At 52.9% G+C, this 11,179-nt stretch overlaps 1 long non-coding RNA gene across 1 annotated transcript; it reads right to left on the reverse strand.

Annotated features, from left to right (window-relative positions):
• Window positions 1-1,452: 1,452 nt before the first annotated feature.
• On the reverse strand, window positions 1,453-9,819 carry LOC142051207 (uncharacterized). The gene is made up of 3 exons (XR_012658354.1): window positions 9,121-9,819; window positions 8,927-9,030; window positions 1,453-3,073 (listed from the first exon to the last, which is right to left on the reverse strand). It is a non-coding gene; the product is annotated as an uncharacterized LOC142051207 (long non-coding RNA).
• Window positions 9,820-11,179: the final 1,360 nt, after the last annotated feature.

An 11,179-nucleotide genomic window follows, 5' to 3' on the forward strand; every position in this document is an offset into this window, starting at 1 on the left:
CAAAATATAAGAGTGTATCTATTAATGAAGATGACGATTGTTGTGAATGCATTATGCCACATAAGAACTATGATTGTAATTGTGAGATATTACCTTGTGAGTGTTATGATAAATGTCGGAATTGTGGAAGAAGATTTGCCTGCAGTGCCGAAAATGAAAGTAGTGTCTAATAAACAATAATAGGATAAAAAGAAAAAGGGGGGATTGTGAGAAACTGAACTAAGGTATTGTTTATTAAGACTTATGTTAAAGCTCAATGTAAAGCATGCGAAGAATACCTCCCAGGCGTGCTTATGCAAGATAACCAAACTTATCGACAGAGATAAGACAAGCAACCCCATATCACCAGGAAGCAGGAAACGACCCCCTAACAACAACTGAAGCATGCGAAAAGTACCTCCACTATCTCATTGAACATGGAAGTAAAGATGTATAAAGAGAGACTGTTTGAACTGCTCAGTACGGCAGTTGGCGGAGCGCAGACGCCCCTGCCGTCCAGCGCTGTATTTGCTCATATTCTACTTGCTACAATTAATAAAATTCTAATTGGATTATGATCCATTGTGGTCTCAATTTATGACATAAGGTTGGACTAGGTGATCCCTGAGGTCCCTTCCAACCTAAGAATCTGTGATTCAACCCCAAGAAGGGCACTAAACAAGGGAATCTGCTCCAACCTGCAGCTCATTAATAGTGTCATTTACAAAGGTACACACACCCACCCCACCCACCCCCCCAAAAAAGGGGAGCTCTGCTAATATCTAAAAGGTGGGGCAGCCCCCCCAGCCCCTGTCCGCAGGCTGGCGGCCACCCCACAGCGGAGCGGGAGCGTGCCAGAGGACAGTGTCACATCTCTCTCAGGCTCTGCTCGGCCATGCTCCCACTCTGTTACCGCTCTGGGACGGGCTCCCTGGGGCAACAAACAGCCCCGGTCCCTGGGGGCCCCGACTCTCCCCTCCAGGCAGCCCTTGCGGCCGCACCTGCGGGGCACCTGCTGGAGACAGAGCCGGGAGCCTCCAGGCAGAGGGATGGCCCCTTACCTTCACCACGCTTAACGACCAGCAGGCAAACCCGGGCCGGGGGGCATCTCTTGAGCATCACGAGACACTTAGAAGACATCTGAAAAACAGAAATCCCAAACTATATTTCAGCACGTTAATAAAATAGCACAGAAGAAAACGGAGGAGCTCAGTCAGCCTAAGGGATAGGAAGGAAATTGAGCCGCAGCAAGATCCTAGGCAAACAGGTCATCTCAAAACACAACACATCCTTTAAAAGCTAGAGTGATTGGAACACTTGAAAACAGTATTAAGACTAACCGATACCATTTTGAACAGATTCTTCGTGTAACACTGAACGCTCTGGCTGGTGCTGGAAAACGTCTCATCCCTTCCTTACGGCACCGCTGCGGGGAGATAACCCCGTGAGGCTGCGGGGCAAAGTGTACCGGAACCTCCGCTTACAGATCCACCGCAGCAGCTACAGCCCTCGCCCTGCCGCCGCACGTCTTGCTGCCTGGCTCCACGAAGCCTGAAGTGAAGCGTCAAACTTGAAAGAGTAACGTAAAAAATTAAGAATAAGTCTCAGTAATTCACTTTGTGCTGAGAAGGCGGGCGCGTGTTTACGCACATCCAATATGAGCGTCTAGGCTATAAAAGCTTTCCATTTTCCTTCTGCGTTCATTTAACTCGCACAGCCGTTCACGCCCGCCATAAGATTATCTATCTCCAAAATACACAGCAGCAACGTGACTGGGGGGTTTTGGCGTGTTACGGAGTCGGGAGGGACGTCCGCCCAGCTGCCCCGCCCAAGAGGTGCTGCTGAACTGCCAGGGAAACGCGCGTCGAAAGCGAGACTGAAATAAAATACTTAAGAGCGCTCCCTCAAAATACCGGCAGGAAACCCCCCCGCCCCCCAACATTCAGTCGCCCCTCATTAAATATTCACAACAAATACCTACCTGCGCTTAAGTACACCTAACAAATCGTACCCTACATCTGCTTGGCAGTTACAGCTGAAACAGCGCAAGTCACGTCGTAAATCAGACACTGTTAGCTTTTTTTAAACTTTCATTTATGACAGAAGAATCGGTGCGTGAAGAGATCCCCGATACGGTTTTACTTTTTTTGGGGAAAAAAAATACCACAACAAAAAAAACACGCAAATCAAATCCCCAGTGTTGCAATACACGGGGCTACCAAGAAGGACCGGCAGACCTGCTAATGCGTTCGGCTGTACCGAAGCATACAGGGGAACCGTATTTTTATGGTATCTCGACTGTTACAACTGGGAACCCAAGCACTACCAATGCCATCAACATCTGGAGTATGTGCTGTGCTTGGATCTCCGCAAGGACCATTGATTTTTTTATCTTAAAAAAAAAAAGCAATACTTTGCAAGTCTTGTGCTGATGAGTTCTGCTGACAAAGACACTGTCTCTAAGATGCACTCTGATGGCAAGTTCATAGAATGCAACCTCACTGAATAAGAAATATCTCAATTTTATAAAATCTCTTCCTAACAAAAGTCACACTGCGGGGCTTTCAGATGGGCCAGATTATGAATCCTTTCACAACAAGAAACACACCAGCTAACCAGGATATTCTCGCAGTGGCCAGGTGCCTCTTCATCACGTGGAAAAAAAAATAAAAAAAAAAACAAAAAAAAAACCCAAAAAACACCAGGGCCAGCAATAAGTATCACACAGGTCAACACAGATCTCTACCAGAGCACCCCCCTCATCAAAACGAACATGCCCATCGGCTCACCTGCTCTGCACAGATTCCAGCATCACACCCCGCTTCCGTCATCGCTTGTGGCACCAAATGTATGAACACACAGTAAACTACCGTTACGCTCGTGAGAAATCACCGCCCCATGACTTCCTCATTACTACCCAGCTCACTTCTAATGCTCATACGCCGTTCCAAAGACGGCCCACGTGTTACCTACAAAACTGAAGAGCTCGACGACGGACCACAGCATTCTCTGGTCTTAGATGCTGGCCACTGCCCCACCTTCTCAGACCTCTCATAGGCATGCGGCAGCACCGCTCCGAGCCTGCCAGCGGCACCTGCAAAAAGCCAAGCGAAAAGGCACCTCCTGAGATGCTGCCCGATGCCACAGCCTGCCCGCACCAATCCCCGTCTTGCACCCCTTTCCCTCGACAGCCTCCCACCCGGCCTACGTCACTTGCAGCTGAACACGGCACCTCGCCCGCCGTCCGTAACACCCGAACAACGCGCGTTGCTTATAACTTCCCCAGCAACACAACACCTCAGAAGAGCTGCTACTTCAGCCCACCAATCACCACTCGCCTTGCTCGACTTGCCTCCTTTGCTCATTGCTACGCTACTTCAAAACCAAAACAAAAGACAAACGCAAGGAGCAACGGAGTCATAGAGCCATCGGTCACATCTTCCCTCTATATACACCACGCACCGACTCACCCGCTTACATCGGTCCCCTCAGTTCCCCTCCGTCGCCCTGCACGACTCGTCCCTCAGCATCTCCAAAACCAATACCAAACAAGTCGCCTGGTTGCACAGCAGTACCTTAACGGTTCCTGAAGACCGACTATAACCTGCCATTAAAAACAAACATATGACATCAAACATGAAGCCCTACGCACGTACAAGCTTGAACACCCTGCAGAGGTAATCTGCTCAGCTGAACTCTAGCTGCCTCTCCCAGATAGCCACGGTCACGGCCTCCGAGCCCACAAAACGGTCCTCGCCCGCTGAGGAGGGCCACTCAATCTGAGATGACGGTACGACCTTTTCCCCCAACAGCCTTGGCACAGCAACAGATGAACCCTAACCTCTCATCGCTGTGCCACCTACCCGACTCTACACGGCCAACAAGGCGGTCCGAGACAAACTCAAACGCACACACCAATGCTATGAGAAACACTACAAACTGCGCGCCTCCGAGACGAGAGAACGCTCTCGGCAAACACAGAGACAACTGGACGGAAGAGCTCGTCCAGCAACAAGACCTGCAGAACCCTGACAGTGACGCAAGGAGGCCCTAACGCGATCCAAAAAGATTAGAAGAGCGTCAGGGCCCGTGACAAGAAGTTCCTCTCAAAACTGAGAGGGAGGAGGCACAAGAAGCCCAGCTACAAGACCTAAGAATGTAAGGATGCAGGAAAGAAATCACGCTCCCTGAAAACAGACAGCGACAGAGCAGAGCTGTTCACGCATCTGGGAACGACGCCGCAGACGACAACTGCCCAGAAACTCCTCAAACATCAGAGCGATCCACGCTTTAAACTGTAACGCAAAAAGAAGCACCCGATGGGCGCCGGCCCCACAATTAGAACCTTGCCAGCCCCTAGGGATAGCGCTGTGCTCCTGAGAGCAAAGAGAACAAAGTCACCAGCCCCATGCGCCCCCTCACTGCGACCCAGCTCGCCTGAAATGCTCCTCAAATAGCCTTCGGTCGCATCTTCCCTTTAATCCCGCACACGGACCCGCCGCCTTAGTGTGCTCTACTCAGCTCTGCTCCATCACCCTGCACAGCTCCATCTTCATCCTCTGCAAGAACAGCATGATAGAACAAGTCACCTGGACGCACAGCAACAGCTTAACCATTCCACAGGTCTTGCTTCCACATAGGAATACCATCTAGAGCCCAACTACTGCATGCCATTAAAGGAAATACCTTCAATCAAATGCTAAGCCCCACACACGTACAAGCTTGAACAGCTGAGAGGTGCCCTCTGCTCAGCTAGCACTCTAGCTGCCTCTCCCAGGCAGCTACGGTCATCCCCTCGGCACCCACAAAACGCCCCGGAAATTACCGTCCTCGCCCGCTGCCAACGGCCACTCGCTCCGACGAGGGTTGTACAGGCGTTGCCAGAACAGTCTATGCATATTAACATTAACCATATACTCTTATTGCTATTCTTTCCCCCGCTCTACCATTGCTACACCCCCAGGCGGAGCAGCTCTGACACAGGCATCGACGTGCACGGACCGACACCGCTCACAAATACTACAAGCGACGCGATCGAGGCACCTAAGAAAACTCTCACCGAGACGACGGACTTCCGGCCCAGAGATGCCACCGGGCGAGAAGATCTATACGGCAGCGAGGAAGAAGCTATAGCATCCGCAGAGAAGTCACGTACCATCATCACCTGCGATGAAACCATATACCCACAACTAGGACGATGCACGAGCGACAAGCCACTCTTAAAGACCTCAGAACGTACAGGTGCAGGGAACAGGTCCCAGAAAAGGGCCCTGCGTATTCAGACTGCTCTTCAGCAGCAGTACTGAGGCCGCCTTAATCACCGCCGCAAAAAGATGACCTTCTATAAAGGTCTAATATTTCAGACACAAGACAAATCTATGCAGTAGACTTAAAATGCGAGAAAGGAAGCTCTCGGTTACCATTATGCCGATGAGCCAGGGCTTGCAAAACCCTCAATATTGCTACCTAGGTGCCTGCTCAGCACGGAGAACAACAGACACATCGAGACCCAAGTACAGTAAGGAACAGACTACAAAATCCACACAACAGCACAAGCACAGGCAGGAACTCCCCTGCCTGGCAGATGCTTCTGTTTTGCAGAAAGGACACCACAACCTCCCTCGGCCCAAACATGTCCGGTCTCTGAACGGTACCCTCCACTGATTTTACAACCCTTGCCTGCCCTACCTGCACTTCCCCCAACCGACCGGCCACCTGCACAAAGACAGCATCGGCCCCTCAGCTTCCCTTCCAAATCCGGGGGCTCAAAAGCCATCCTTTAAGAAGGCCACACAGGCTATGTAGGATGGGGCTGTGGTCACACGGATACTCTTCATCTCCAAATGTGCGGTGCCATCACTCAGTGTCACACCACTCAACGCCGGCCACTTCCGCAACAACAGCCTCCTCGGAAGCGCCGTGAACTTCCGCTCCCCCACGCTCTAATGAGGCTGGATGTCGTGGCCGCCGCCACCTACGGTGCCTACAGAACCAGAGAGACAAGGTGACCGCTGCGCCTGGAAGCGGCCGCCCGCTCACAAACAATTCCACACCTCAAAAATAACAGCTGCTACGGTTTCCTGTTCATCGCTCACCTTGCCCGATGAGCTCGGGGCAGACATCCCGCTTTGCATATAGTTTTGTGAGTCCCTTCATTAACTAGTCACATAGGTGCTCGCACTGCACGACCCCTCCGTTGTCACGTGCTGACCTACCTTCTCACGATGCTCTGTTCGCCCCCTCCCTCCCGTGTCCGGCTCCCTGCCATGCATCTCCACCAACAGCCACATTCCAGACTCATCCTTTCCCCTGCCATGCCAACACGGTTCCCTCACCTCCCGATCCGTGCCTCCCGGGTCAGTGGCCACGTCAGGTGCCTGCTCACGTACTCGGTCCGTCCCCGATGGCTGGGGAACCGTCACCTTCAATGCTGGGCCCACTTCTGGGGAAATACGGAGAGGCACACAGATATTAGACACTGCTTTCCAAAAGCAAGAGCTCACCACGCAAAACAAACAAATCCTTTTGACTGACTTGTTCGGCAACACAGAGACCCCAAAGGCAGAAATCCCAGACGAGTGACCTCACAGCCTGCCCCGTCACAGCACACGACGCCATCTGCTCGCCTTTGCTGTCACGCCTCACTCAATTGTCCTGCTTAACCCTAGACCTATTACTTGAGCTGCAAGAAAAAGTCAAACCACGCAACACACAAAAATTACAGTTCGTGTCAGATGACTCAAGCACAGGCGGACACCGATAGGGCAAATGCCAAAAGCAATACGGGAAGCAAACGGGCATGGCTGGTGTAGTGACACACACTCCTTTTGTAGGTAACTCACTCCTGAGCGACTCCATGAACAGCTGGGTGGAGAACCTCTCGGCAGACAGCACGCTCGAGTGGCCGCGCTGACACATACGGGGAAGGAGACTGGGCTACCGGAGGCTGCTTGCACACAGAACGCGGCCATTAGCTAACACTTAAACACCCCTTTCCCAACCATCCCCCGGTACCAAGACTTCAAAAACCCCTCCTCTCCTCCTGAACTGTTAGGGAAGGAACCTCACTCCTTCCCGACAGCTCCTGCCCTGTATTTGCACCCCTAAAGCCCCTCTGTCAGCCGCTCCTCGGGAGCCGCCCTTCCCACCTCTGCCCCGCGTTCTGCGAGCACCTCCCACCTTCCGGCTTCCCGCAGACTCTGTGCTCTCTACAGGCCCACAAAATAACGGAAGCCCTGATGCTTATAATCTACGAGGGACCTGCCGCAAGCTGCAGAGGTTCTCGGGACAACGTGGTACTCTGCGGGCAATCGGGAAAGGCGACGAGCAGTTCCGTAACCCAACACACACTATGCATTACGCCCCTGCTGCTTTCTGAAGGAAGGCTAGAGCTCCATATACAGACACGTACAACACGCTCACCCTAACCCCTACCGCAGCATCTCACCGTCAGTCCTATTGAGAGATAACGTCAACAACTTGCACAACACACAGGCAAAACCGGTGGAAAAAATATAAGCTTCTACCTTTGGTCAAGTCATAAAATTCCGGGAAAACAAAACAACCAAACAAAAAAACCTACCACACACACAAAAGAACAACAAACCACAAACAAAAAAACCCAGACAAAACCATAACACCCCCACAAAACCAAATAATCCAAAACAATCTATCAGACCATCTTGCTACCCCTGAACACCCAACACAAACTTACTGACCCAAGGGAAAACAAAAGCTCGTACAAGTGTACTTTCTAATATATATCTGCTGCTCAACTTTGACTGCTCCTTAATCTCTTACCTCAGCCAGAAACCTCCCCATCTCTGAATGTCAAAACACACCTACCCAAAGATCTTAGACAGCTCAAAACCTGCAACCAACTCAAGGAACAGTACCAGAGAAGCCCAGGAGCAGAATGAGCCTCCCGAAAAAAGGCTGGGGCTCATCTACGCCAGCGGAATGGCAAAGCAGAATGAAATTTTTTAAGAACCCCTTCTCAAAAAATATCTCTGGTTATAAAGTCAATCATTTACTGTAAAACCATCAACCATTCGGAGTCACCTCAACGCTCTCTCTCGCTCAGTCCCTTAACAGAACTGGATCAGTCTCAAAGGACAAAAAACATGAAAAGAAACGTGGAAATACACAAGCGTATCGGGAACCGTATGAAGCAGCTAAATTAACACCTCAGTAGCTGGGGCAAAACTAAATTGTAAAGGACAACAAAAAAACACCCCAGGAGACACATGGATAAAAACAGATGAAGGCTCTCTCTTCTCGCAGAAGCTCAAGGAGAGACCTGAGCCAACGGTACACAGCTCTGGGGTATCGGATACCGAAAAGAAACATACTCGAGACAGAAAACAGACTGCTGCGGAGCACAAAGGTGGCTTTGGCAAAGGTTCTGCCGGGACAAGAGTCACAGTTACAGGGAACGGACAGCGGCCGGCAGGGGAAACGCCATCGGCGTGGAGGGGCCAGCGGGGTAAATGCCGCCCTCAGCTAACGCTGCGCTATCAAGCCTTAAGCGAAAACTGCAGAGTAGTTACAGGAGACGGGCATAAGATGGATGCTGAATATCACTTGATGGTCACAAAATCTCATGGGGATGGGCACCACGTAGCCTCACGGACACCCCTTAGACCCAAATGCTTAACGAAAGACGCTTCTTGCCAAAACACAAGCTCGACGAGGAAAAGCCAAAGCTGATGCGGGGGCAACTACTAAAATCTCAGTACGTGAGCAGGCATTACTTAAGATGGTGCGGTGGTTCTGCCGGGTCCGTCCAACCTGAGCAACGGGTTCTAACGCCTGTCCAGCAGCGTCCATGATCTCTCTCACGGCCTCCCACATCATAGACACCTCCCCTGCCCGGGACCGCGTTTTCCATGTCCCACCCCTCCCCATCCCCGCAATGAAAATCAAACACAACAAATACGCACTCTACTTCATCTTCTTGGCCTCCAAAAGAAGCTTCCTTCCACTGCTGAGCGTCGACACCGACATCCTCATGCTGTTCCTCAAAAGCAGGCTGGCCCTCGGGTGCCCGTACTGCCAAAGGAAGAGAAAATGATTATGCTCTTATAATGAGCTCCATCATCCTCTCCTTCTTCAGGAAATCGAATCCCGATCACTACATACCAGAAGTTTGTGCAGGAGATGTCCGAGGCCAGCCCCGTAAATGAAGCACTCTGTGACCCTGCTTTCTCTTTTGGCCACAGCACCCGCCACCGGGGAGCCCCAAACCCCTTTGTGACTCCCTAGGAAAACCAGATACAACTAGTTCAAAACATCTGGCAGGAGAGAGATGACCGACAAACACGTATAGCCCACCTCAAACCAGCTAGAGAGCTGACTTCCTCCCCCACTAAACTCTCGTCTTCGACAAATACACCAAACAGAACAATGTTTACGCTGAACAGAACAAAACCCTTACCCTCTGACACTCTGAAAAGGATTTGTGCACCCACAAAATATATATATTCATGCTATCGACCCACGTGCCACGCTTCCTCAGGGTCAGCCCCGCAAAGACAGGAGAACACCCGATGCTCTCTCCACAGATACCCCGATACTCCGCTCCCTTCTTCGCCGCTCCTGTCACGGGAAAATGCTGGGAATAAAAAAAAGGTTCAGAGAAGCAAAACAATAAACAATAGGGAGAGGGACCAGTGCAAAGGAATAGAGAGAGGAAGAGACGAACAGGAAGGACAGACAACCCCATCCTGAGCACAGCCTCTGGGAGAGGGAAAGAGGAAACAGCAACCGTTATTACCGCAGATCGACCCAGACCAAAGCCTCTCCTTCCGCAGGGGCTTCTGGACACACCGCTCCTTCCCCGCGCTACTGCCAAGGGCCCCTGCACTGAGGGGGAATCCACTGCAGGCAGAGAGAGGCAGAGAAAGGAAAAGTAGCCACAGGCTACAGGAAAGAGAGAGGGAGGACTGAAAAGACGGGGAGGCAGGGAGCCACTCAGAGCGAGATGGAGAAAGAAGGTGCGGGGGGGGTGCAAAAAAAAAATAATTTTGCAGCAGGTAAGGAAAGAGAGGGGGCCGGGGGAGAGACAGGGAGGGCCCAGGACGCACAAGAGAGGCAACGGGGCCCCACTGGCCCAGGACTCACCGCGACTCTCGCTCTCAGCGCTGCTGGCACAATTTAGCCGTTCACATGCTTCTTTCCCCTCCTCTCCTCCCTGCCTCTTCTGCAGCTCCAGACTCTAGGCCGACCTCCACCTGAAGAGAACACGGGGGTGTCTTACAGCTCTTACGAGATGAGGCTTCCTCGGCACGTAGCCTAGCTCGCTCGTGCACTACACGCCCGTACCGAACTGCGGGTTACGCGTACAGACCCTGCGGTGCACGTTGGTGGCCTGGCCCGCTGCGGGCTATGAAGGGGGATCCTTCCTCCCTCACCTGCAGGGACAGGCTCTCTCTTGCCTGCAGCAGGAAAGCAGCTGGCAGCCAGAGCGCCTTCAGTTTCTTCTGCTTTACCTTTCGTTGGCGTCTCCAGCTTCAGCCGAGGCAGCTCCTCTCCACAGCCGGGAAGGGCTTTGTCTATCCCTTTTCGGCCCTGCGCTGCAAGGACGGCGAGGCCGGGCAGAGAGAAGCCACGCGAGCCTGAGACGGCCGCAGTCAACGGCATCCCCGGGGGAAGGACAGACAACCACGTCCTCAGCACGGTCTCTGGGAGAGGGAAAGAAGAAACAGCGACCGTCATTACCGTCGATCGACCCTGGCCAAAGCCTCTCCTTGCGCAGGGGCTTCTGGACACAGCGCCCCTTCCCCGCGCTACTGCTAAGGGCCCCTGCACCGAGGAGGGCCGGCTCGCTGCCTTCACGACAGGGCCTGGGGGCGGCCAAGGGCTACGCGGCACGCTGCAGGGGAGGTGCCGGGGCTGGGGGCAGGCGCACGGGGCAAGGGGGGGGCAAGGGGAGGCTGAGCGGGAGCTCCGGCGAGCCGGGGAGGCGGCCATCATCTGCGCCCTGGGCACGGGGAAAAGGTCACCGTCCTCCTCCTTTCCCTCTTCCCTTCTGTCAGCTCCCGGGGAACTCACCGCTTCTCGGGGAGCGGCCGCACCCGCAAGCCCCCAGAAATCAACACGAATCCAACCCCAAATACACCGCGCGTACCGTACGCGGCACGGCCGCCCGGCACCCGAGCGCCGGAAGACCGCGCCTCCCGCCACGCCCCGGCGAACCACG

The sequence above is a fragment of the Phalacrocorax aristotelis genome, unplaced genomic scaffold (genome assembly GCF_949628215.1).
Source record: "Phalacrocorax aristotelis unplaced genomic scaffold, bGulAri2.1 scaffold_194, whole genome shotgun sequence".
Classification (NCBI taxonomy): Eukaryota; Metazoa; Chordata; class Aves; order Suliformes; family Phalacrocoracidae; genus Phalacrocorax; species Phalacrocorax aristotelis.